Genomic DNA, 27326 nt, shown 5'->3' with positions numbered 1-27326 from the left:
GGGACACTCACATGCACTTCCTGTATCATTAACGCCTTCCTGGGCACTGGCCGCACGTAATGAACCAACACAAACGCGTTCTTATGAACTGCAGTCTGCTTTCTTCGGAGTTCCTTTGTTTTTCCTAATGTCCTTTTTCTTTTCCAGGATCCCAGTCAGGACCCCACATTATGTGTAGCCATCACGGGTCCCTAGGCTCCTCTGGGCTGGGGACAGTTTCCCTGGTTGGATCCCCTTGACGGTTTTGAGAAGTATTTGTCCCGTACTTTGTAGAATGTCCGTCCATGGGGATTTGTGTGATGTTTTCCTTGCGATCAGAACAGGGTTGAGCGTTTGGGGAGGGAGACCACAGCAAACAAGGGCCATTTTGTCACAGTCGTATAAAGGGTATATGCCTTTGGGGCGCCCGGGTGGCTCAGTCGGTTGGGCGTCCGACTTCGGCTCAGGTCGTGATCTCATGAATGTGAGTTCGAGCCCCATGTTGGGCTCTGTGCTGACAGTTCTGAGCCTGGAACCTGCTTCAGATTCTGTGTCTCTCTCTCTCTGTCTCTCTTTGTTCCTCCCCTGCTCGCACTCTCTCTCATTGTCAAAAATAAAGGAAGATTAAAAAATTTTTTTTTTTTTTTTTTTAATTTAAAGGGTAGATGCCTTCAAGATGACTGATCACCGCTGGTGTTAACCTTCTCACCAGGCTGATGGAGGCAAATTATTTGGAATTCTGCATGGGAGATTTACTCCCAGTTAAGAAAAAAAAACAAAAACAAAAACAACCAGTTATCAGCAAAGCCCCAAATTCTTGGCTCCCAAGGCTGCAGACTCCAGCCAGCTAAACAGGGTCTGCCAGAGGAGAGCGAGCCCCCTCTGTGCACCAGGCCTGCGTGAGGCATTTTCATTTCCCACACGAGGCTGCTTGCTGGCAGAATGGGGCCCGGCCTCCTCCACTTACTAGATGAGGCTCAGAGAGGGGACCGCAGAGCCGCGGGGCCACAGGGGGGCAGCTGTCCCGTTTGAACACACCGGATTCCCACCCGTCTCTTTGCAGGCTGTGCTTGCTAAAGCCACCTGCGGGCGAGCAGGAAGAAACCCAGGCCACGCAGGGGGGCCATTATACCAGCCTGGGTCCTCTGCCCTCTGTTCACGGGACACCACGGGTGCCCACGTGTGTGCACCTTCAGAGGCCTCCCCCCTACAGCTCCAGAAACTCCAGTTAGGAAATTTAAAAGGTCAAGAGAGTAGCTGCAGGACGCCCCGCCTGAAGGCGCCACCTGGCACCGTCCCTCCCCTTCCCCTTTATACAGGGCATGGTGGCATAGTGGGTGCGCACCGGCAGGGAAAAGCCCCTGCATTTCATTCAAGGAGGCTTGACTGCTCCCTGGATCATGCCCCGAGGCTCATCGCCATCATCCCCCTGCCCCCCTAGCAGAGCAGGGCTGAGCATCGGTGAAACCAGAAAGGCTTACTCCTAAGGGGGGACCTGGCGGTCCTGAACCCCACTCTTGATCTCCAAGTGCTCCCTGGCAGCAGCACCGGACTGGGAGAACCCTCAGGTTGTAATGTACCCCTTGGGAGACTCGGGCTCCCAGGCCCTCGGAGGTCCTTCTTTGTAAAACGGGGTGAGAGCTGGCCCCTTGCGGACTGCCCAGTCCTGCGTTCCCTTCCCCCCTCCCCACTCCGAGGCCGGCGGGCCCAGCAACCACGCCCCCGCGCCCGCCTCCTGTGACAGCAGCGCCCCCTTCTGGCCGGGTGCGTCCTGGCCCCCGTGGCGCATCCCTTGCTCTCTGCTTCCCCCTGCAGGTCATTCGGGGAAGGGCAGGTCCGTTGAAAATCACCCCGAGAGAGACCAGAACCCAGTTTCCAGATTTGGGGCACTCCCGGCTTCAGATCCGGGCTCTTCCACCTACTAATGGAAACTTAAGTGTGCCCCTGACCGCATCAAAACTTAACCCGATGCTCTGTCATTTGTAAAATGCATATGACGTATTTTTTATATCTTTATTTTGGGTTGAGGCATAAAACCCTTACAGAAATAAAGACACGTATCTTACTTAAGTCCCGGCTCAACGGACCCTCATAAAGAAAACACACTGGGGGGGGGGGGGGGCGGGGTGCCTGGGTGCTCAACTGGTTAAGCGTCTGACTCTTGATTTCGGCTCAGGTCATGATCTCATGGTTGTGAGACTGAGCCCCAGGTCACGGTCCCTGCTGACAGCACGGAGCCTACTTGGGATTGCCTCTCTCTGCCCGTCCCCCCCCCCCCCGGCCGCGCGCTCTCTTTCTCTCTCTCAAAATTAATAAATAAACATGAAATAAAAGAAAAACACACTCGGGAACTACCCAGGGCAAGAACCGAAACACTGTCAGCATCCCAGAAAACCCCATCCTTCTCATCCCCAATCACTGCCGCCTTGCTTCGTCCCCCCCACATGCAGCCACCAGCCTAAATCCCAACACTGCCTGCCAGGTGCATTAATACTAACCCCCCCCCCCCGGCCCCCGCAGGATTGTGATGAGGATCGGATACAGGTAATGTGAGCCACAAACCGTTGAGCGTGTACGAAAGCGCCCCATGCGTGCCTCCCTTTCTCTCCCACACTCCCCACGCCCGGTCAACAGGGGCAGAGTCCTTCCCTCAGGGCTGTTTTTGTAGCCCACGCTGAGCGCGACAGAACAGCCGGCTGAATGGCCAGTGAGCAGAACATCTGTGCCTCTCTGGGCTAACATCTGCCCAGGAAATGACTGCCCCGGAGCCTGGTCCATTCTGCATCCTCAATGCTGCCATTTCCACCCGCCCACCCCTGGGTCCCTTCCCCGGGCTAGCCTCTCTCTCTCGAATTCCTGCCTCATCCTTCAAATGGCCCCCAGGCTCCGCTTCCATCCGCCCTCGGAACTGCAGCCAAGGTTCTTTTTTCTAAAACAACAGATCTCATGAGCCATTCCACTGCCCGCAACACTCCAAGGCTCCCTAGCACCCTAAAGATAAAGTCACGCCCTGCCCAGCATTCAAAATATTTCACTTCACATCTGTTTGAATGGCTGTGAGAGAGAGAGAGACAGAGATAACAAGCATTGGCAATGATGACACACAGTGTGATCTCATACGCGGAATCTAAAAAAGCTGAACTCGTAGACGCAGAGAACAGGTCGGCGGTTGCCAGAAGCGGGGGTAGGGCTAGGGAGCGGAATGGGTGAAGGTGGTCCACAGGTAGAAACTTCCAGTTATGAGACGGGTAAGTCCCGGGCATGTCGCGTACAGCATGGCGACTACAGTTAACAATACCGTGTCCTATATTTGAAAGTGGCCAAGCGTAGATCTTAAAGGTTCTCATCGCGAGAAAACTCAGTTGTAACTGTGTGTGGTGAAGGATGTTAACTAGAGTTACTGTGGCGATCGTTTTACAATGTAGACCTATCTCGGGGCACCTGGTGACTCAGCTGGTTAAGCCTTCGACTTCAACTCGGGTCACGATCTTACAGTTTGTGAGTTCGAGCCCCACTTTGGGCTCTGTGCTGTCAGCACAGAGCCTGCTTCAGATCCTCGGTACCGCCCCCCCCCCGCCCCCGCTGCCCCTCTACCCCTCTCTGAAAAATAAATAGATATTAAAATATATATACGGGGGCACCTGGGAGGCTCAGTCGGTTGAGCGTCTGACTTCGGCTCCGGTCATGATCTCATGGTCCATGAGTTCGAGCCCCGCGTCGGGCTCTGTGATGACAGCTCGGAGCCTGGAGCCTGCTTTGGGAGTCTGTGTCTCCCTCTCTCTCTACCCCTCCCCCACTCTCTCTCTCTCTCAAAAATGAATATTTAAAAAATTTATATATATATATATATATATATATATATATATATATATATATGTATCTGTATATCAAATCATTATGTCAGACAACTAAAATTAGTACCGTGTTAGGCCAATTATATCTCTGTAAAACTGGAGAGAAAAATCTTGTAGTGCAAGGCCCTGTCCTGTCTCTAATCCAATCATTTACCGTTTCCTTTTCCATCCTAGCTTCCTGCATGCTAAATTCGCTCTGTACCCCCTCCTCCCGTGTGATTCCTGCATCTGGGCCTTTGCACCTGCTGTTCCTGCTGCCTGAAAGACCTCACCTTTACCTCTGTCCACAACTCGTCTTCCAGGGCGCAGGCGAAAAGACCTCTCCTCCCCACTCCCTGCGTTGCCCAGAGAAGAGTGGGTCCCTCCTTCCACTTGTCCGTCAAGCCTCTGCCCAGTCTCCGCCTCCTCTAGGAAGCCATTCCTGACTACCCCCACGCCCCCAGAATCCTTCCTTTAGTCTCGGCACTTGTGCACGCTGGGTCGGGATATACTGGGGGTATGCTGGGTTGGGGATGTACCGGGTTATTTTTGGTCTCTCTGCCTTTGGGGACCGTGAGCTCTGTGAGGTCAGGGGCCGTGTCTGAGCACGCGGGTGTTTCCCGCACCTTCCCAGGGCCTGGCATAGAGCCATAAAATCAGTTGGGGGTTGGTGCGTGGACAAAGGAACAAACGAACGGTTGAACGCACGAATCTGGATGAGCGAGCCAGAGTTGGGAGCACAGGAATGGCGACTGAGCGCCACTGAGAGGGGCCTCTTGGCCTCGTGGGACGTGGAAAGGGCTTGGCTCCTTTCACCTGATCGGAGCCTCGGTTTCTCCAGATGCCAACTTGGGATACTAGTAATACACTTCTCAGGTGGTTGTGAGGACTGAAGGGGGTCACATCGTTGGTTCTACCTGCCAAACTGTCACCGCCTGGACCCGAGCGCCTGATGCGGGGGCTCAGGACGGGATACGAAGAAAGAGTGTCTAGGGCACATTGTGTCCGAGGCCATTCAAGGTCACCCAGCCGGGAGGCCTGCGCTCCCTGTCCTCAATCCTCCAGGCCCCTTGCCTAACATGGGCACCAGGCTCTTCCTCTAGCCGAGCACCCAGGTTTTGCCTGGATCTGGTGTGAGCTTTTCTCAGCCCCCCAGACTTCCCAGGGCTGCCCGCATCCTGTCCCATCCATCGGTGTCACAGCCATCTGGCCCCAGGTCCCCCCCACTTCCCCATCCCCCCGCCCCCTACTTCCCCACCCCACACCCTACACGCCCCGCTGTTAATAGGCAACCCCTTCCCCGAAGACAAGTTGACAGAGCCCTTTCATGGGCATTGTCTTCAGGGGGCGTCACAGCCACCCAGGAAATGTGAACTCGAGGCCTGTTTTCACAGCAGCAATGACAGCTGACATCTACTGAGCAGTTAATGTATGTCAGACCCTCTGCCAAGAAGAGCCCGCCCCTCCTCTGCTAATTTAATCTTTAAAAAAAAAAACAACAAAGCAAGATCCCCAGGAGGTTGGTTCTATTCTCCCACCTTCTAGGTGGGAAGACTGAGGCTCAGGGAGATGCCGTGACTTGCGCACGGTCTCGCGTGGGGAAGCGGCAGACCTGGGATCCACACCCAGACTGAACGACTCTGCAGCCCATGTCTCGGTCCACCGGACATGGCCCCCGGTGGAGGCACAGGGAAGGCAGAGGGACATAAAGACCGAGGCTTGGAGGCATTCTAGATCAGAGAGGTGGTCACGGGAAGCTCTGAGAGACGCTCAAGAGGGTGTCAGGGGGCAGAGAAGCCCGAGGAGGTGTGCTTAGCAGGGGAGGCAGCCCGAGTAAAGGCTTGAAAGTGGGGGTCTGAGTCAATGTCAGTGTCACGTCTGAGAGGGAAAGCGTCTGAGAGACCGAGAAAGACACCCAGAAACACGCGCGCGCGCACACACACACACACACACACACACACAGTGTGAGCGTGAGACCTGTCTATGTGATCTGGGCACGCGTTAGCATGACTGTGTGTGCACAGACACATACGTGCGTGTGCACATGTGTCAGTGTGTGCATACCGTCAGGAAAGATGATACATTTTGAAACAGGCAAATAGATAACCGGCGCCTTCTCGGTGCGTCGTTTGTGGTTATCACGGCCTCTCTCAACTTTAAGGCATCTTACAACTCTTACGTCGTAGCAAGCCGATGGTAATGCAGATTGTGCCCGGATACACTTTACTGCCCTGTGGGTAAGGACCAGCTTTGCACCTGTTTGTACATCCCCGGCAGCGGTCCCGATCGCCCACGTGTGTGTGCTTTTTAATTCTCCTTGAGGTCGGTCGTTACGTCGTATTAGTTCCCTCATTAATTGAGGCGTTAAAGAAAATCTTTGACACACGCTCAAGGATCTTATGTTTGCACGGGAGTGGTGGGTTTCCCTTTGCAAAAAGCGGATCCTTTGATTGCACTCATGTGCCCGCCCTCTCAGGGGCTGCAAAGCTGCGCACAAGCCACCCCCTGCCCTCGCGCCCCTCACCGCCTCTGGCCTGTCCAGCTGACCGCACACAACATCCCCCTGGGGCGGGGACGCCAATTGTGACATTCGTCAGCACTCTCCGCATGCCCAGCTCTGGACCAAGCTACTTAAATATCTGAGCTATTTAAACATCATCCCACGCTCCTATGGGGCAAGCGGTCTCATTACCCCCGCTTGACAGGTGGGGAAACTGAGGCTCAGAGCCTGTGAGAGAGCTAGAGAGGAAGTGGTGAGGCCAGGCTTTGCAGCTCAGTAGCCTGACTTCTGCGTGTGCAGCTTCCTCCACTGTCTACAGGCAAGAGGGTTTGTGGGACCCTCCTCCCCCTCAGACCTGGTGCAGACAGAAATAAGTCCGGTTGTGAAGGATCCTGTTTGTGTGTCGTGATTTTCCCATCAACCTCTGGGAACTGGGCACCTGGGATCGTCCTGGGTGGGACCGAGGGGCGCACTGTGGTGCCGGCGTGTGACCACCTCCTCTCCAGCCCAACTTCCTCTCAGACTCCATCCCAGAGCAGGGCCCAGTGCATCCTACCCGCTCCAGGGCTGCCACAAGCTGAGCGCCAGCACTGGCCCGGAGCAGCTGGGGGACGCTGTCCCTCTGCAGGTCCGCAGGGACACAGCCACTCCGAGTACGACGACCGTGTGCCAGTGCCACCCGGGTACTTCACACGCCACTCCGTGTCCTCACCATCGTTAGGCAGGCCCTGCCTCACTGCCATTGGACAGAGGAGAGGACCGAGGCTCAGAGAGGTTAAGCAACTTACCGAAGGTCAACAGGGCAGAGCTGCAGTTTGAACTCAGCTCAGCGTGTCTCCTAGTCCCGGGACAGAGTCGGGCTGCCTTCCCCGGGCTTGCAGGGGCGGCGGTCCTTCTTATCCCAGCCAGAGCCCAGAGGGGACTGCAAGCAGTCGGCAACAGTGGATACTGGTCCCTCGGCCCCCACCCGCTCCCTGCCCGGGGATACAGGCAGTGCTTTCACGGGGAGCTGGAGGTGGCCCCCTTCTCCAAGACCAGTCAGGGGACACCGGGACTTCCCGATCAGCTGCGACTGGAGCATTCTGCTACAGGGATGCTCCTCCCTACCTCGGCCTCCGTTCCCCCAACACCGGGATCCTGCTCCCTCCGCCGTGCACAAAGCTAGCTCATGTGCTACCCTACGGGGTGCGAGGTTAGAAAGAGCCGCCCCCCTCTGCTTCCTGTCTCAGCAAGTGGCACTTCCACCCACACGTGTGCACAAGCCAGAGAGCGAGGAGGCCTCCTTACCACCTCCCTCTGCTCCCCTCCCCCACCTCCAAACCCTCCCAGTGGCAGAGACTGCCGGCTGAGCCCCAGCCTCCGCCATCCCTTCTCCCCGGCATGATAGAACCTCTCATGTGGAGCTGGGTATGGCCACTCAGAATTAAACTACATTTCCCAGCCTCTCTTGTAGCTAGGTAGGTGTCCTCAACCGATTAAATTCTGGCAAACGAGAGGCACGCGACTCCCCGGGAGGTCCTCCCCCTTCCCTGCTCTCCCTTCTGCTTTCCCTTCCCACTCGTCATAGTGCAGGACATGGTGTGATCCATTTGGACCACAAGAGCAAAGGCAGTAGCATGGGAATGGCAGGGCAACAAGGCAGAAGGAGCCCGGGGCCTTAACACCTTGGACCAGCCAAACCAGAAGGAGAACACTTACACCAGGACTATACAAAAAAGGGGACATAGAGTTCTATCTTGGGACTCTGAAGTGGCAGGTGAATCTATGTCCCAACGAATAGAATGACCAGGTTCTGTGCGTTTTATCTCCTAATTACCACCCACGTTCATCTTCTTCTTTCAAATCTCCACCAACTTCACCGCAAAGGCATGGCCCCCTCACTCCCCTCACTTTCTGAGCTCCAGCCTCATGGGCCTTCTGTCAATTGCTTACATGTATCATGCTCGCACCTGCCACAGGACCTTAACACATGCTGCTGCCTGGAACACTTCTTCCTCCTCTCATCATCTAACCATTTCCCACTTTTCCTTCAGATCTCAGCATGACCACCACTTCTTCCTCAGTGACTGAGGACTCAGGGAAGTCCTCAGTGACTGCCCTGACTAGGGCAGAGCCCTTGTGACAACCCCCCCGCAATAGCATCATGAATTCCTACATAACATGTGCCACAGTTACAATTAAAAATCTCATGAGGTCCCCTCAATTTTGCTGGGAATCTAAAACTGCTCTAAAACAACAGTCTTAGGAGAGTTAACAAAACCAAAAATTGTATGAGAGCATCTAGAAATCTGTCTTCAAAATGCACTGCCCAAAGTATGAAATTCTGCATGCCAGGCTTTTGTTGCTGCACTGCTAGAAACAGCAGAAAACTGGAAACAATCCAAACATCCACTGAGAGGGAACTGGTTGAATAAACCGTGGACTGCCACATAGGAGAGCACTCTACAGCTGTGACAAGGAGCAGGGAAGTTTTTCTGCCACTGCCCTGGAGTGATCTTCGGGATGTGGGATTCATGTGAGAAAATAAAAAAACAAAATCCACGGGACAGAAGTGTGTTTGCCATCTTTTGAATATGTGCGTGGGGTATATACACCCTTGCTTCTTTTTTCAAAAAATACACAATGGAAGAATAAAGCATAAACGAACAAAAATGGTCACCTGTGGAGGAGGGAGGCAACGAGTAAAGGGAAGGGGAGTGGAAGTTAGTCCTCCCCGAGTGTATCTTGTTTCTTACTTTATACATGTAAACAGCTTACAAGAGTGTAAAGCAAAGACAAGAAAAAGGAATCCCCTAAAATATTAAAAAAAAAAACACAAAAAACGAGTAAACCTGGCTGAAAGTCAAGTTGGCAACCACACTAAAAAGGATGATTGGAAGTGATTTTAAAACAGCACTTTGGTTGTACATCCCTAATGGGCTTTATCCTAAGGACCAGAGAATCACAAAGAAACAGAACCACAAGGCAATCTTCAACTGCCCTCCATCATTTTATAGGTAGTGATTATAGTGGTATCATTATGTTGAAACTATTACCTTTATAATATAGGCTGAAGAGAAAAAGAGATACAGAGGCAGAATCGAAGGAGTTAAATGACAACCCTGTCATCTTGAATGTGAATGAGTTCTCACTTCCTCCAGCTTGAAGCCCCGACTCCGTGAAAACCCAGTGGCAGTGAGCACCCCTGAATGTCCAGACTGTGGTCCCTAATTCCCAGTGATCACCCAAAGGAACAGGACTCCCATGAGAAACAGCTGATTCCAGGTAGAAAGTGTGTAAGATGATCCTAGGAGGGCCGTATGTTATGTTCATTTTACAGATAAGGAAAGCGACTGCCAGGGAGATTCAGCGAGCTGCCCAAGGTCATGCAATGGGTAGGGGGCTGTATGAGGATCTGAACTGGAGTCCATGCCCTTAGCCATCTTCTCAGTTGCCTCTTCATTAATGTTTGGATGTTCAGCATCAAAGTAAAAAAGGAAAATGAGGATAACAGCCCCAAGCTTGGCAGAGGCCAGTCGGGTCGGGGGGCGGGGAGGGGGGGGAGGAGGAGGAGGAGAAGGAGGAGGAGGAGGAGGAGGAGGAGGAGGAGGAGGAGGAGCGTTCAGAACCACGGACAGCACCCCCAATCACTAACCCCCTCATGGGTTCAGCTGTGCCTATACCCAGGGTGCTCAGGCTTGATCAGGGACCGGCTGGGAGGTGCAGACCCAGGTGTCATTATGCCAGCCTTTCTACTGGCCGCTCGTCACACCCTCCTGATGTGCTTGGGGCCAACCAGGCTCTCTCCAAGACCACCACCTTAAGAGCAGGGATCACCACTGAATTCCTCACGGCGCCCAGACAAGAGGCATTCTCACTGCCCAGATGGGGAAACTGAGGCTCAGAGAGGCACTATGCTGACTGAGGTCAGGCCACTGGGAAGCAGCTGATTCTGGCAGCTGATTCTGGTCATTCCCCTTGCCCACCCCGCTTTCCTCTTGTTGGCTCTTTGGAAGGCTGAGAGTGGGGTGCTGGTGGCCCATGCTGAGCGTGAATCACCCTCATCTTGTGTGTGTGTGTGTGTGTGTGTGTGTGTGTGTGTGTGTGTGTTTGAGATTTCCCCAGCTGCAGCTGTGAGCTGGGGAGAGGAGTCTGGGTACATGAGCTCCAGGCAAGAAGGCTGCTTTTCCCAGCAAAAAAGGAGCAGTAAGCCTGGCATGACTCCCGCCCTCCTCATCCATACAGCACCTGACCAAGTCTACCTCCAGAATATTCCTGGGCACTGTTCTGTCTTCACCCTGACCCAGGCCACCATCATCTCTCTCTCTGAGAAGCCGGCGGATTGTAGATATGCTTTGAAGGTGGGATTGACAACACCTTCAGGAGATGCACAAATGAATATATTTAGCTGCTGCCAACGTCAACGTGCCTCCGGTTTTCTACCCAGACCTAATTTTATTTCTTTGCAGACAACCACTGAAGTGGAAATCCCAGGCTCTCCATAAGGCCTGGAGGCTGGGCCAAACCCTCCCCTCAAACATCCCCTACCCCACCCATCCCCCACCCCACCCCCCACTTCTGCTGGAGGCCATTAAAGAGGCAGCAAATCAATCAAGGACTCCACACTGTGTGCAATGATCAAAACGCGAGGAAATAAAGAGGAGAGAATCATTATAGCTTAAAAGGGATTTAGGAGATCTACCAGCCAAAAGCAATGTAGGACTTTGTCTCCCAGGGTGAACCAAGCACCCATCAAAATACACTCAGGAAACAATGACAGGAAGGTGGGATTTTCGAGGATATTAAGGGATCATGAACTTCGGGTAGGTGTGAGAAGGGTAATTCCATGAAAATGTGGTTACTGAAGGGAGAGTCCTTATCTTCTAGAGATATGTTCTGAAGGATTTATGGATGAAATGACCTAACGATATGATTTATGACAGGATAAGCCAGCAGCCGTGGGGAGGGCCCCCTACCCTCCCCAGGGTGGCAAGTGGGCGGGGCTGGCCCCAAATCAAGATCATCTAGAGGAAGCTGCACCTGAAAAGAAAAAAAAGAAAGAAAAGAAAGAAACGTGGAGGAAGTTGCACCTTTCCCAGAAGACCTACTTCACATGATTGCAGTCAACGTCCTGTGTCAGGAACGGGGCCAGCCTGCGGTTTACCGATGCGGAGAAGAACACGGCGGGACCCGCCCACTGGCCCACTGTGTGGTGACACTCGTTGATTTTTATACTATAATCCTCTGTACTTTTGTGAGTGTGGTGGGGGGAGTGGGTAATGAGGGTTTGGGTTACCCTGTGTGGTTCAAACCCTGCCTCTGACACTTCTGTGACCTGGGCGAGTCACAGTACCACTAAGTGCCTCAGTTTCCCCATCTGTCAAGCAGGGGATAACAATGTCAGCCTGACGGGGCCATTGTGAGCCACAGGAGTCCACACTGAGAACAGAGCCTAGCATGTCACTCGTGAAAAAGAAATCCTAGCTCTGATTACTGCTACGAGGTAGCATTTGAGCGTTTACGCGGTATTTTTTACTTTTCATTTGTCTGAGCCGATCTGGACCCCACCTCTGTGGAGGAGGACACAGGACAGCCTGAAGGTTTTTTTTTTTTAATCTATTTTTTTAATGGTTATTTTTGTTTTTGAGAAAGAGACCATCAGCAGGGAAGGGACGGGGACAGAGGATCCGAAGCTGTCAGTGCAGAGCCCAACGCAGGGCTCGAACTCAAGACCCATGAGATCATGAGCTGAGCCGAAGGCGGACCCTCACTGACTGAGCCACCCAGGCTCCCTCAAACTGAGGGCTTTTTCAATAGATGGGGATGTAATTCATATGCCATGAAATTCGCTCATTTCAAGTCTCAGGAACTGCCAGCGGGCAGGGCCTGGGGTGTTCTTTAGGGACCCCGGGGAACTGTCCGCTGGCCCGGCTTAGAGATACGTCGCATGTATAGCAATCACGTGAGCTGTATCTTTAGAGAAAGGTGCCCACAGACCCCAGTGCGGCTTTCTCGAGATCAGTGATAACCTGCCACAATTTCCCAAGAGGGAGGGAGAGACAACCTCTACCTACATAGGAGGGATTCGAGCTGCTACGAGGCCCATTGAGGGGCATTTAATGACCAGCCCCTGGAAGAAGGGCAGTGAGGGAGGAGTCGCACGGCTCTGGGGTGTCTGACTGAGCCACTGGGGAGCTGGTAGCGACATTTACCACCATGGGAAAGGGGGACAGTGAAGGGAGGGGTAGGAAAGGGACAGAAGAATCTGTAACTCCCATCAGAAAACTGTCCTGAGGGGGCACCTGGGTGGCTCAGCCGGTTAAGCACGGGACTCCTGATTTCTGCTCAGGTCATGATTTCACGGTTCGTAGGTTCGAGCCCCGAGTAGGGCTCCACACATGGGATTCTCCCTCTCTCTCTCTCTCTCTGCCCCTCCCGGTTCACAAGCACACACTCTCTCTCTTTCTCAAAATAAATACATAACCATTAAACATACACACACACACACACACACACACACACACCCAAAACTGTCCTGAGGCTCTGACAGGGTTTGACAGGCCTTTGGGATGAGACTGAGCTGATTTCAAATCCTGACTCCTGCCTTCTGAGTCACGTGGCCTGGAGAAGCCTCGCTGGCTGCCTGGGTCTCCTGATCTGCAAAATGCAACAGCTGTGAGGCTCTGGGGGGCTCAGACCCGGCAGGTGGAAGGAGGTCCACGCGTGTGGCCTTCCCCCTGAGCACTAGCTCCCCTCTCTGGCTCAGGTCCTGGGGAAACCCCACCCGAGGGAACACCTACAATGGGGGAAAGGGGTGATGCTGGAAAGACCCTGGGAAAGGACTGACACAGGGCACTGCGGGTGAGGGGCTTTCCATGCTCAAGTGGAAGGGAGATTCTGGTGGCTGAGAGGAGAGAAACCTGCCACACCTCCAGGGTCACGGTGATGATAGTCTCCACTCTCCCCTCCCCCCACCTCTGCTTGGCCCCCATCACATCACTGTTCCAGTAGTGATCCCTCTCTGAAATCTCTCATACAATTACCTTATTAACTTGCATGTGCCCTGCCTCCTTCTCTAGGATGTCAGCTCTTCCTGTGGCGACCTGTCCCCAGGACTTGGCATGTGCTTCCTGAATGGCTGAAGGGACACTCCCCGCGGGGGGCTGGGCTAAGCAGGACAGGGGCTTCCTGGGAAGGAGCCCCGGGCTCCCAAGGAAGCCTGGGAACGGCAGCGGGCTCTCAGCCCAGAAGGCAGGTGAGGTTCCCTGCCCAGCGAGGGTCACCCAGCAGCTCCCAGGAGGGACGGCAGGGTGGGGCTCAAAGGTCTCCTCCCCAGGGCACCAATTGCTGGGATTCTGGGAGGGAGAAGGGTGTTGGCTCCTGGAATATGTTTTCCATGGGGACAGGGTCAGCACCCCTTGTGTCCCCAGGCCCCTGGCTCTGGGGGGACTCCTGTCTGTTTGGTGACTGGTGGGCGGCCAGGGACTCCGGGCTCATCAGACCTTGTTCCTGACAAGGGGCTGCTCCTGGCTGGCCTGGCCCCTGCTTAGGCAGGACCAGGCCTCACCCTGGGTCTGCCTGTTCTTCTCTCTGCAGAGCCGGTCCCCACCCGGCTGGGGGTGGGGGGTGGGGGGTGGGGGTAGCTCTTTGCTCAAAATCCTCTGAACTCCTCATCCTTCCATCCTTGCCTCAGTCCCAGTGGCTCAGGGGCTGTAGGAGCCTCCTCCCTGTTCTCTCAGCCCCTTTGATCTGTTTTCCATGTGGCAGAACAACACGGCCATGTTCTAAAATTTGACTGGAGTCCCACCCCAGGGATGCCAAATCCTTGTACGTCCTGGCATTTCTCTGAGGGTAAAAGTTCAACCACCCTCCCTCAGCCCCGACCCTCCCACCCTGGTCTCTGTGCTATGGTGTCTCACATGCTCCCCTCTACGTTTTCCTTGACCACTGGGCCTTTGCACATGCGGTTCCCTCTGCCTGGTTAGTTGTTGATTCTCAGCTTGCAGATCAGGCCTCAAATGTCACTTCTTCTTCTTTTAATGTTTTATTTATTTTTGAGAGAGACACAGACAGACAGAGGGAGATTGGGGGAGGGGCACAGAGAGAGGGAGACACAGAATCCGAAGCAGGCTCCAGGCTCTGAGCTGTCAGCACAGAGCCCGACGCGGGGCTGGAACTCACAAACCGCGAGATCATGACCTGAGCCGAAGTCGGACGCTTAACCAACTGAGCCACCCAGGGGCCCCTCAAATGTCATTTCTTCCAGGAGACCTTCTCAGACCCCTAGCCAGGTCACATCCCCCTGCTACACACTCGAGGGGCACCGTATTTGCCTTCAGGGACTGTATGGGGTAATTATATAACTATTTGTTTAACATCTGCCTCCCCTTAGACCTCGAGTGCCCGGGGCGTGGGAACCCTCTCTACCCAGCTTCCCCCAGGACCGCACCTGGTATCTCAAAGTTTGGGGACTGGGAAGACAGGTTCATTCCTTCACGCACTCATGCGTTTGCTTCCAGTAAGCGCTTACTAAGAATCCACTGTGGCCGGGCTACAAAGTTGGTATAGACCTGACCCCAGCCCTGTGGGGCCCACAGAGCAGGGGTGCAGGGAGGGCTTCCTCCTGCGAGTCTTAGACAGTGGGCAGGGGGTCTGAAAGGCTGGGGAGGGGACCACTAGGCTCGGGAACAGCCCATGCAAAGCTGTGGAGGCCGGGAAAGACACGCACAGTTGTGAGTATGTGGGGCTGCGATGCAGGGAGGGAGGAAGGGGGCAGAGAAAACAAGGACAGACGGAAAGGCTGAGGCCCCAGGAATCAGAGCAGAAACTCAGGGCCTAGGGCCACCTTCCTGCCTCAGCAGCTCACTTCCCTCTGGCCTCCCAGCCCGGCAGCTCAGGGCCCGCAGGAGACATGCTCGCTGGCTCCAACCCCTTCCCTCGGGGGCCCCTAGCAGCAGGGACAGGGCCTGGCAGGGGCCCAGGGCAGTGTGCGTGGGTTTTCCTCAGTGCATCAGCAAGCAGGGAGCCCTGAGGGGCACCAGCTCTGCTCAGAAATGATCCTCATTTTCGGGCACACCCCAGTCGGCCAGGGCTCTCACCAAGTGCTCAGGCCGCCCGTGGACCAAGCCCAAGCTACAGATGGAGAAAGCGGGGCTTGGGGAGGTGTGGGGGGGTCTCAGAGCTGGGATGGGGCACAGTCAGGCCTGAACCCACAGACCGCGTGGCTTCGAGCGCAGAACAATGCTCTCTCAGGAGCCGGTTCCGTGTGGGGCAGTCTGGTCCCAGGCAAATCCCCTCCCCTGAGTCACACGGGGCCTGTTGGGGCTCAAGGTGATCACAACAGCTTCAGTGCTTCTAGGTCCGGCTCTGAGCGTTCTGTGCACACGAAGGCACCGACCTCACCATACCCCAGAGGCCGGTACTATGGTCAGCCCATCGGCCCATTCCAGAATCACAGGCATTTCCTGACAGGACAGGCACACTGCCTGAAATCGCAGCATTTGTAGAGACCCTGAGGAGCCTGCCGGCTCCGGATCACCCTGAACAGGAAGGAGCGGCTAGCTGGCTGGGCACAGAAGGTTCTGGGGCTTGGAAGGTGGGTTGTGCTATAGGAATGTGCCCTCTACCCATCTCTCATCTCACACGTGGAGGCCAGCAGGCCAGTTCCATCTTGACTCCTGGCACCACCTTCCCTTCTGGAAGCTTCTTCCTGTCTGGAGGGAGATCCGAGGGGGCAGAGTCCCGTCTGGACCCTTGTGCCCCGGTATCCCAACCACAGCCTCATCCCCAAGCACAGGGTCTCAATCCCTGCAGGGGTAACTTCTCAGCTCTCCCTGATTACGTTATATTCTTGTTACTATATTGCTAGATTGTAATGACCCCATATTAATGAAATATGATATCACTATACAGGATTAGTCTATTATCCTGGTAACTTTGGCAGGGAGGTCTCTCGGACCCTACCATCTAGTAATATTGCCATCTGGGACTTGAAATTTCCCTGAAGTTAGTAGTTCTTATTTTCCACCTGTTTATAAAAGCTGCTCATGAACCTGAACTGTTTTTTGGGAACAGCACCCACACTGCGGGGTTGTGAGGACGATCGGATGAGTGGGCCGGCGATCGGGGGGGTCGGCGCTCAACCAACGGCAGGTTCCGTTTCTCTAGCTCGGCAGCACCATGTTTTCATATGTTCCAAATTATTCTTTAAAATCAAGAAATCAAACAGAATAAGGCCTATCCATGTGTGATGATGGGAAGTGAGTTCTAAGATATATTTTCAAGTAAGAAGCGCAAAGAACAGCATGTATAGAAGATCACCATCTGTATTTTTAAAAATGGGGATATCTCATTCATGCAACTCAAGAGCAGAAAACAAACATCTCATTTAAAAATGGGCAGGGGCGGGGCACCTGGGTGGCTCAGTTGGTTAAGCGTCCGACTTCGGCTCAGGTCACGATCTCGCGGTCCGTGAGTTCGAGCCCCACGTCGGGCTCTGGGCTGACGGCTCAGAGCCTGGAGCCTGCTTCGGACTCTGGGTCTCCCCTCTCTCTCTGCCCCTCCCCCACACGCGCTCTGTCTCTCTCTGCCTCTCAAAAATAAAAAAAAAACGAATAAAAAAAATTAAAAACCAAAAAACAAACCAAAGAGGAAACCGGTGTCGGCGAAGATGCGGAGAAAAGGGAAGGAACCCTTGCGCGCTGCTGGTGGGAACGCAAATTGGTGCAGTTCTCAAAAAGCAAATAAATAAAAATAGAACTGCCATGTGATCAGTAATTCCACTTCTGGGTATAGATCCAGGAAATGACATCACCGTCGCTAAAAGATACGGATTCACTGCAGCGCTATTTCCAACAGCCAAGACATGGAAACGACCTACGTGTCCATCGATGGATGAATGGGTAAAGAAAATGTGGTGGATACGTATACAGCGGAATCCCACCCGGCCATAAAGAAAGAAGGAAATGCTGCCATTTTCAACAGCGTGGATGGAACTTTGAGGGCTTCCCGCGAAGCGCAATCAGTCAGACAGAAAGTTAAATGTTGTGTGATCTCATTTACACGCGGAATCTGAAAAAGCCGCATCATGGAAACAGAACAGGTTGCTGGTGGTCAGGCACCAGGGCCAGGGATGGGGCCGGGGGTGGACGCGGTGAAGGCGGTCAAAAGGTTCAAATTCCCGGTTACAAGAGAAGTAAGTCCTGGGGCTGTCGCATACAGCATGGCGACGACAGTTAATAATACTGTATTGTGTACGTGAAAGTTGCTGAGAGAGTAGATCTTAAACGTTCTCATCACAAGAAAAGCACCTCTGTAACTCTGTGCGGTGACCGACATTAAGGCCACTTACTGTGGTGATCTTTTTGCAATGTATGCAAATATCGAATTATTATGTTGTACACCTGAAATTAATATGCTGATTATGTCTCAAAAAGATAAATAAATAAAAAGGAGCAGGGGAGCCCGGGCGGCTCAGCTGGTTAAGGATCTGCCTCTTGGTTCGGCTCAGGTCATGATCATTCTGTATGTGAGTTCGAGCCCCACATAGGGCTCTGTGCCGACAGCATGGGGCCTGCTTTGCATTCTCTCTCTCCCTCTTTAGCTGCCCATCCCCAACTCGTGTTCTCTCTCTGTCTCTCTCAAAATAAATAAACGTAAAATACATATACCAAAAGAATGGGGACATGTCTAATCTGTCCATCCACCCATCCATCAGGATATGTCTGGAAGGGTGCACAGGGGACATATAATGTACCCCTGGACCCCCACCCCTCACGCTTTTCTCTCTCTTGTCCCTCTCCCTAGAACGCACATGACATACTATACACTTTACCTCCTTATTTGTCGTCTGTCTCTTCCAGAGAAGAAGCCCCATGAGGGCAGGGGTGTTTGTCCACCGTGTTGGCCACTGTGACCCCTGAGCCAGAATGGCGCTGTCCCAGGGGGTAACCAGCAGGCACAGGTGACGACTGAGCACTTGCAATGGGGCTGCTTGGGACAGAGATGTGACATGAGTCAAATACACACTGGGTTTTGAAGGCTCCGTGTGTGCTATGACTCAACTGTGTCTCCCTCCAAAACTCATATGCTCAAGCCCTAATGCTCACTTGGTCAGAAAGTGACTGTATTTGAATTTTTTTAATGTTTATTTATCTTTGACAGAGAGAGAGAGAGAGAGAGCGCAAGCACAAGCGGGAGAGGGGCGGAGAGAGAGGGAGACACAGAATCCGAAGCAGGCTCCAGGCTCAGAGCTGTCAGCACAGAGCCCGACGCGGGGCTTGAACTCACGAACTGTGAGATCACGACCTGAGCCAAAGTCAGGCACTTAACCGACTGAGCCACCCAGGCGCACCTGAATGTGACTCTATGTGGAGACAGGGCCTTTAAAGAGGTGATGAAGGTAAAATGAGGCAGTTAAGAGGGGCCCTAATATGATGTGACTGGCGTCCTTATAGGAGGAGATTAGAAAACAGGGACACAGGCACAGAGACAACACAACGTAAGGACTCGGCCAGAAGCAGACCATCTACAAGCCAAGGAGAGAAGCCTCAGGAGAAACCAGTTCTTCCTGCGCTTGGTCTTGAACTTCCCGCCTCCAGAGCTGTGAGCAAGTACATTTCAGGTGTGTAAACCACCCAGCCTGTGGGACTTTGTTATGCAGCCCCAGCAGGCTAGCCCGGGATGAAAAAACAATGTAAGCTATCTCATTAATAATTCTTAAATTGGTTCCACATCCTGGGTTTGGATATAGTAAACTAAAGAAACATATTATAAAAATTAATTTCACCGGTTTCTTTCTACTTTTTTTTTTCAAATGCACCTCCTTGAAAAGTTAAAATTTCACCTGCGGCTCTCATTTGAGGCTCGTGATCACATTCCTATTGGACCTCACAACCTAGCATGGTGTCTGGAACATAGTAGGTACTCAACAAACATCTGATGGATGAATGAATGAGATCGCTGGCTTTGGGAAATGACTGGGGGACAGAAGGGAGGGAGCCTGGCTCGTCCCTTTGGTTAAGTATCTTGTTAAAAAAAAAAGATCTAAATTAAAACATGATAATATACTCCTTGCGATGACTTAATATATTAGAACATAAGTGACATTAACACTCATGCACTTAAAAGATGCCCCTCATGGGTATAGACATAATAGCCAGCCAGCAGGTGCTTCGGATGGAGTGCGGGAAAGTTGTGATTCAGAGGGCAGGGGCATCCCTCCCCACACCCAGCGTCAGGCGGGGAAGCAGACCCCAGAGTCCGTGCACAAGCCCCTTCCCCAGGATGAACAAAACACAGGTGGGGCCCAGGTATAGCCCTCAGGGTCAATGACCTAAGTACCACCCATCCCAAACTCCCTCCAATCCTCCTGTCTGCTTCTGGGGTTTGCTTTGTCCATCTGTAAAATGGGCACATTTGGCTCACACCGTTAAAAAATAAAAAAAAATTCTTATTATGGAAAATTTCAAACATTGGCAAAGGCATAGAAAATAGAAAGGGAGCCTCTAAACACCACACTTACCCTCAACAACCGTCAACTCGTGGCCAATCATTTTGTTTGACATATACACCCCCTCTCCACCTGATTTTTTTTAAGTTTTGTATTTATGTAAGTAATCTCTACACCCCAGGTGGGGCTCAAACTCTCGCCCCCAAGATCCTGAGTTGTACGCTCTTCGGACAGAGCCAACCAGGCATCCCTCCACCTGATGATTTTAGTTGTTGACGTTTATTTATTTATTTTGAGAGCGTGCGAGCAGAACAGGAGCACAGAGAGAGAGGGAGAGAGAGAGGATCCCAAGCAGGCTCCGCCCTGTCAGCACGGAGCCCGACATGGGGCTTGAACTCAAAACCGTAAGATCACGACCTGAGCTGAAACCGAGAGACGGGCACTTAACCGACTGAGCCACCCAGGCACCCCTCCACCTGATTATCTGAAAGCTTATCTCCAACCGTGGTATTATTATACCAAAAAAAAGTGAACAATTATACCCTAATATCATCCAGGATCCCTGCGGTAATTTCCCTGAATATCAATGAAAAAACCACAATGTGTTGTTCAAATGAGTGTGTCCCAATCGGGATCCAAACAAGGTCTACGCCTTGAACTTTTCTCAAATCTCCTTTAACACAGCTTCTAGATTACTCCTGCAGTTCCTTCGGTCCTGTCAGTATCCACCCTCCTATCAGTTATCTATCTGCTGCACAACAAATGGCCACATAGCTTAGTGGGTTAAAACAGCAAAAGTTACCTCACGGTTGTTGTGGGGCAGGAGTCTGGGCGTGGCCTCCTCCAGCTCAGGGTCTCTCACAGGCTCTCGGCCTGGGCTGTGGTCTCATTCGCAGGCTGGCTGGGGAAGAATTTGCGTCTGAGCTCACTCACTAGATGTTGGCAGCATTCGGTTCCTTGCCGTTTGGTCCCCTCCAACGTGGCAACTTGTTTCACCAAAGGGAGCAAAGGGGAGAGAGAGAGAGAGAGAGAGAGAGAGAGAGAGAGGGAGAGCAGTGAGTCGTGGGTCTCTGGCTTGTGCACCTAGAGAAGCTGCTGAAACACAGCTTGATGGGGCTCCTGACTCAGTAGGCTTGGGTGGGTCCCAAGAATGTGGATTTCTTTTTTTTTTCTATCTATCTATCTATCTATCTATCTATCTATCTATCTATTGAGAGAGGGAGGGAGAGAGAGGGAGAGAGAATCCCAAGCAGGCTCTGTGCTGTTAGCACACATGAACCATGAGATCATGACCGGAGCTGAAATCAAGAGTCAGACGCTTAACCGACTGAGCCTCCCAAGGAGCCCCGGAATGTGCATTTCTAACAAGTTCCCAGGTGACGCAGAGGACCATGCTTTGAGAAGTACTGTGAATTACAGGGACCTCCCTTCCTTCAGTTTTAATTTCTTCCTTACATTTTATCTGTTGGTGGGTGACTTAAGAATTCCCAGGTCAGGCCACTGATTTCAGCCCTGGTGGCGAATAAGAATTACTTGGCATGCTTTAAAAAAGATGGGGACTTAGAGGCCCCATTCAAGACCTACTGAATCAGAAAATGGGGTGGGAGTTTCAGAGATGGGTTTCTATTTCTTTTTAACATTTATTTATTATCGGGAGACAGAGAGACACAGAGCGTGAGCAGGGGAGGGGTAGAGAGAGGGGGAGACACAGAATCTGAAGCAGGCTCCAGGCTCTGAGCTGTCAGCACAGAGCCCGATGCGGGGCTCGAACTCACGGACCTGAGATCATGACCTGAGCCGAAGTCGGACGCTCAACTGACTGAGCCACCCAGGTGCCCAAATGGGTGTTTCTATTTTTAAAGCTCTGTGTGTGATCCTCCTGTGCAGCCAGGCAGGGTTGAGACCCACTGGGCAAAGAGAATGGGGGCTAACCCTGGCTAAGTCCCTTTAAATACTCACAGTGCTATCAATGACTGGGGTTTATTGGGGTGTCTCTCACATGACAAGCCCTGCACTTGTATCTTCTTGTCTCACTGTCACCAGGGCAATTGCGAGGCAGGTGTGATGGCTCATTACCCCCGTCCCACAGATGACAAGAATGAGGCTGACACAGAAGGGACTTCCCCAAGGTCACCCAGTGTGGGGATTTTCAAGTATATTCCATGGGGGATTTTCAAGTAAATTCCTTGACACCCCTTCCCTCAAAAAGTGGAGCTGTGAGCTGGACTTAGTGACCACTTCTAGGGAACAGAATATGGTAGGAGTGATGGGGGGTGACTTCCGTGACGAGCATTCTTGCTCCCTACCTGGAATCACTCAGGCTGGGGAAGCCGGCCGCCATATTGCAAGGCCACTCAAGAAGCCCATTGGAGAAGCCCTCGCCGTGAAAGAACGGAGGCCTCCTGCCTACAGCCAGGTGAGTGGGAGCCGCGTGGAGGTGGGTTCTCCGACCGTGAAGCCTTCATGTGACTGCAGCTCTGGATGGCCTCTCGTCCGCAGCCTCATGAGGGACTCTGAGCCGGAACCAACCAGTTGAGCCACTCGGGAATACCTGACCCATAGAACCTCCAAGAAAAAACATGCCTGCTAAGGGTTGGGGAGTTTGTTGTGCAACGATAAACTCATACACGCCAAAAGACAATCTCAGGTCTGAGTGGTTCTGGGGGACTCCACTCTTACTCCGGCCCCTCAGGCAGAGTCTTCCAACAGGCAGGTGTGGGGGACATGGGCTTTGTAGTTTCAGGGATGGGTGTTCATGAGTCCCTATCCCACACATGTGCAGACCTGGGAGCCCTCTGCCCCCAGCCCATGTCCCAGCGTGGCCGCAGACTGACCCTGGGAGGTCTCCCCCTAGCAGGGCCCCGCGTTTCCTGGGGCACTGGACTGTAAGGGCCACGGAGGTGGGGACAGGACTGGTGGTCACCACAGAAGCTTATGGGGCACATAGCAGGTGTTCAATAAACAGCCGTTTCATGAATCATCCCCTTGAACCAGCTTCTTCGGGGGGACGTGTTGGCTGATTAGAAGCCCTTTTTTGCATGCAGCACATCAGGGGTCTGTCTCCTGCAGGAGGCTGCAACTCCCTGAGGGGTCACTCCGCCTTTATACCCTAAACGGGGCTGGGACACCGTCCCTGGAGGAGCAAATGTAGTAACAGCACCTCCAGCGATCAGTAACTGGAAAGTGACAAAGCTGGGTTCAAAGGCAGCTCTGAGCCCCTTGTCTACTGGCGGCCACAGGCCTACAGCACGTGCTGGAGTCTCCGTGTTCTCTCGGTGGGAAGCCCCCAGCCCTCTGATGTAGACAAGGGGGCTGTGTGCTCAGGCTCAGCTGTGGATAAAAGCCTCGGGGAGCCGGGCCTTGGGAGTAATTCCTGCCTGACCCCAAAGCCACCCCAGGCCCAGATTGGCAGCTGTGAATAATGGATGACCCTGGGGGAACATTATGGCCGGTGATTCACCTGGTCTATGGCCTGTGGAGGGAGAGGCTGGATGGACTTCCCCAACAGCCTCTCATGAGTTCAGAGTCAAAGGCAGGGGCCCCAGGGGAATCGGGGGAGGGGGGTCAACCTCACTGCCTACCGCCCCTCCATTTCAACCTTCAGATGCTTCCTCCTGGAGAGGCAGCCATTCCGCTCCCCAGGCCCAGGGGCTGGACTCTGGACTACGGAGGAAAGGAAGGGAAATGGCTTTGATGGGTGGTGGTGATGGATGAGGGGTCTACAGCCAGACTGCCAGGGTCCGAGTCCTCTACTGCATGCTAGCTGTGTGCCCTCAGAGGATTTACTCACCCCCACTGAGACTCAGTTTCCTCATCTGTAAACGGTAGGGAATAACATCTATTTCGTGGAGTTGCCAGGGGCCCACTGACTTAATAGCACATATCAAGTACTTGGCAAGTGACCTGGCACACAGTAAGTGCTCAATAAATGCTAGTCAGTGTTCTTATGCTGTGTACCAGGCAACGTGGGGAGCATTCTGCATATTTTAACTCATTTAATCTCCACACCCAGGGCAGTATCCACTGTTGTACAGATGAGGAAACTGAGGCTCACAGACATGAAGCTTAAGATTTCACAGGCGCCAGTCCATGCGAGAAGCAGAATTTGAAAAAGCAGAATTTGAGAAAATCCGGTGAGCAATTTCCAGTACACTCCAGAGTTCCAGTTGAATGTCCTGTCCCACTGTTCCCCAAATACACCTGCTACCCTACAAAAGCCCCTGAGATTATACGACCGATCCCTACCTCGTACCATCTATACAAAGCTCAACTCTAGATTGAAGACTTAAATGCCAACGATCAACAAAAAACACTTAAAAGTCTTTAATAGGAATTATAGGTAAATCTCCTTTAGAACTCAGAGTTGGGAAGGATGATAGATTATGAACTCAAATGTCTAAGACAAAGCTGCAGAACCTTAGTAGAAAGTATCTGTGAAGATGTTTTAGTCCGTAGGGTTGAGAAGGATGCTTCGTATCATTAGTGATCAAGGAAATACAGATCAAGATCTCAACCAGAAATAATTTTATACTCAATTGGCAAACATTTTCAAATCTAAAAATACCAAGTGTCAGAAAGGACATGGGTGGCACATGCTGAGGGTAGGAATGTAATTAGTACAACCACTTTAGGGACGCCTGGGTGGCTCAGTCAGTTAGGTGTCCAACTTTGACTCAGGGCATGATCTCACGGCTCGTGGGCTTGAGCCCCACGTCGGGCTCTGTGTTGACAGCTCGGAGCCCAGAGCCTGCTTCGGATTCTGTCTCCCTCTCTCTCTGCCCCTCCCCCCGCTGGTGCTGTCTCCCCCTGTCTCTCAAAAATAAATAAACATAAAAAAAAAATTTAAACAAAAACCAAGTGGGACACAGCCCAAATGGGACACGGCCCAAAAGGCCATCCGCAGGAGAGGTGATGGATCAGGGGTCCACTGACCTGGTGGACTGGGACAGAACAGCTAAAACAAGTGAACTATTATGGGTCAATCCTAGCTACATACTATTACATGAAGAAACTAAGTCCCAGAAGATTCATATGCCCTGATACCATTTTTTGGTGGCCTGGATGCCCTTTGCTGTGGATTGAATTGTGTTCCCCCTCCTCCAAAACATACTCAAGTCCTAATCCTTGGAACCTGTAAATATGAACTTATTTGGAAACAGGGTCTTTGCAGATGTGATTAATTAAGTTTAGATGAGGTCATACTGGGTGAGAATGGGCCTCACCCATGCGTGGTCGACTAATTTTTTTGACAAGGGTACCAAGAACACACAGAGGTGAAAAATAAGTCTCTTCAATAAGTGGTATTGGGAAAACTGGATATCCACATGCAAAAGTATGAAACCAGACCCCTGTCTCATACCACTCATAACAATTAACTCAAAATGGATCAAAGACTTACATGTAAGACCTCAAATCATAAAACTTCCAGAAGAAAACATTGATGTTAGTCTTGGCAATGATTTCTTATATAAGATACAAAAAGCACAGGCAACAAAAGCTAAAACAAACAAGTGGGACTATATAAAACCAAAGAGCTTGTGAGAAGCAAAGGAAACCATCCATGAAGTGAAAAGGCAATCTACGGAATGGGATCCCAAATATATAAAGAGCTCATACAACTCAATAGCCAAAACAGCAAACAATCCGATGAAAAAATGGGCTAAGGACCTGAACAGACATCTTCCCGAAGAAGATACATGAATGGCCAACAGGTAGATGAAAAGGTGCCCAACATCACTCACCACCAGGGAAACGCAAATCCAAACCACAAGGTGATACCGCCTCATATCCGTTAGCATGGCTGTCATCACAAAGACAAGAGATAAGTGTTGGGGAGGAAGTGGGGAAGGGGAGCCTTGGTGCACTGCGGGTGAGAATGGAAACTGGTGCAGCCAGGAGGGAAAACAGTATGGACGCTCCTCAAAATATCAAAAGTAGAACTACCCTACGATCCAGCAATCCCACTTCTGGGTATAGATCTGAAGGAAAGGAAATCAAGATCTTGAAGAAACACCTGTACCCTTATGTCTCTGCAGCGATATTCACAAGATCCAAGACATGGAGACAACCTTTAATGTCCATCAACGGATGCATGGATGAAGCAGGTGTGGGACACACACGTGCACGCACACACACACACACACACACACACACACAGAGGCAAGCATGTGAGGGGACGGGTGTGTCGATTACCTTGATATACCATGTATATCCATGGTTGAGAAGGATGTTCAGCATCACGATATAATTATCTTGGTACATAATGTATATGTGTATCAAATCATCATATTGTATACTTAAAAAATTTTTTTTAATGTTTACTTATTTTTGAGAGAGTGGGGGAGGAGCAAAGACAGAGGGTGACACAGAATCCAAAGCAAGCTCAGGCTCTGAACTGAGCTTGGACGCTCACGAGTGCGGGGTTTGAACTCACGAAATGAGAGATCATGACCTGAACCGAAGTCGGACGCTCAACCGACTGAGCCACCCAGGCATCCCTGTACCCTTTAAATATATAGTTATATTTGTCGATTACTCTTCAATAATGTAGGGGGGTGGGAGGGAGAGACAATGACACACAGGGGAGATCACTTGGGACAACGGTGGCAGACACTGGGGTGACGCGTCCACAGGCCAAGGACCGCCAAGCCTGGCCACCAGCCACCAGGAGCGACAGGGAACAACAGATCCTTCCCTGGAACCTTCAGAGGGAGCACAGCCCTGCCGACACCTTGATATCAGATCTCTGGCCTCCTGGACTGAGAGAGAATAAATTTCTATGGTCTTAAGCCGCCAGGTTTGTGGTTATGCGTCCCAGCGGCCCCGAGAAGCTAATATACTCTTCTAATAAAGTGAGCGAGAAGAAACTAAAATTAAAAACACAGGGAGAACTTGTTTTGTCACGCTTCGCTTCACTGTGCATCACGGACACTGTGGTTTTTTTTTACAAACTGAAAGTTCGTGGCAACCCTGGGCTGAGCAAGTCTATGGGTGACTTTTTCCCCAAAAGCATCTGCTCGCTCTGTGTCTCTGTGTCACATTCTGGTAATTCTTGCAAAATGTTCCGCACCTTTTCATTATTGTTCTATTTGAACTGCGGCAGTGTCATGGTAAAACTTTAACGGATGAGGATCTGCTTCCTATGAAGGAGCAAAGAAAGTGGTTCCTTGAGATGGAATCTACTCCTGGTGAAGATGCCGTGCAGGTGGTTGAAACGGCAACAAGGGATCGAGAATATTCCAGAGACCGAGCGGAGGAAGGAGCAGCGGGGTTTGGAGGACTGGCTCCAGTTTGGACAGAAGCTCTACACTGTGGGTGACACGCTCGCGAGGAGCGTCACGTGCTACAGAGAAATTGTTCTGGAAAGGAAAGCCATCGATGCGGCAAACTTCATTGTTGTCTCATTTTAAGAAACCACCAGAGCCACCACCCCCACCTTCAGCAGCCACCAGCCATCACCATCGAGGCAAGACCCTCCACCAGCAGAAAGGTTATGACGCACTGAAAGCTCAGACGATGGCTAGTGTGTTTTTAGAATTGCTAAAGGCATGTGCATCGTTTTTTTAGACCTAATATTATTGCGCAC

The 27326-nt window shown here is 52.0% G+C and overlaps 1 long non-coding RNA gene across 1 annotated transcript in view; it reads right to left on the bottom strand.

Annotated features, from left to right (window-relative positions):
- The window catches only part of LOC132689078 (uncharacterized), a 36050-nt gene that overhangs the window by 4577 nt on the left and 4147 nt on the right, over nucleotides 1-27326 (bottom strand). Inside the window, exon 2 of the long non-coding RNA XR_009614843.3 lies at nucleotides 20549-20727. This is a non-coding gene — a long non-coding RNA (uncharacterized LOC132689078). The remainder of the gene's footprint in view (nucleotides 1-20548; nucleotides 20728-27326) is intronic.

This window comes from Panthera onca, chromosome E3 (assembly GCF_046562875.1).
Source record: "Panthera onca isolate mPanOnc1 chromosome E3, mPanOnc1 haplotype 2, whole genome shotgun sequence".
NCBI classification, from domain to species: Eukaryota; Metazoa; Chordata; class Mammalia; order Carnivora; family Felidae; genus Panthera; species Panthera onca.
This window is presented reverse-complemented; position numbering and strand designations above follow the sequence as displayed.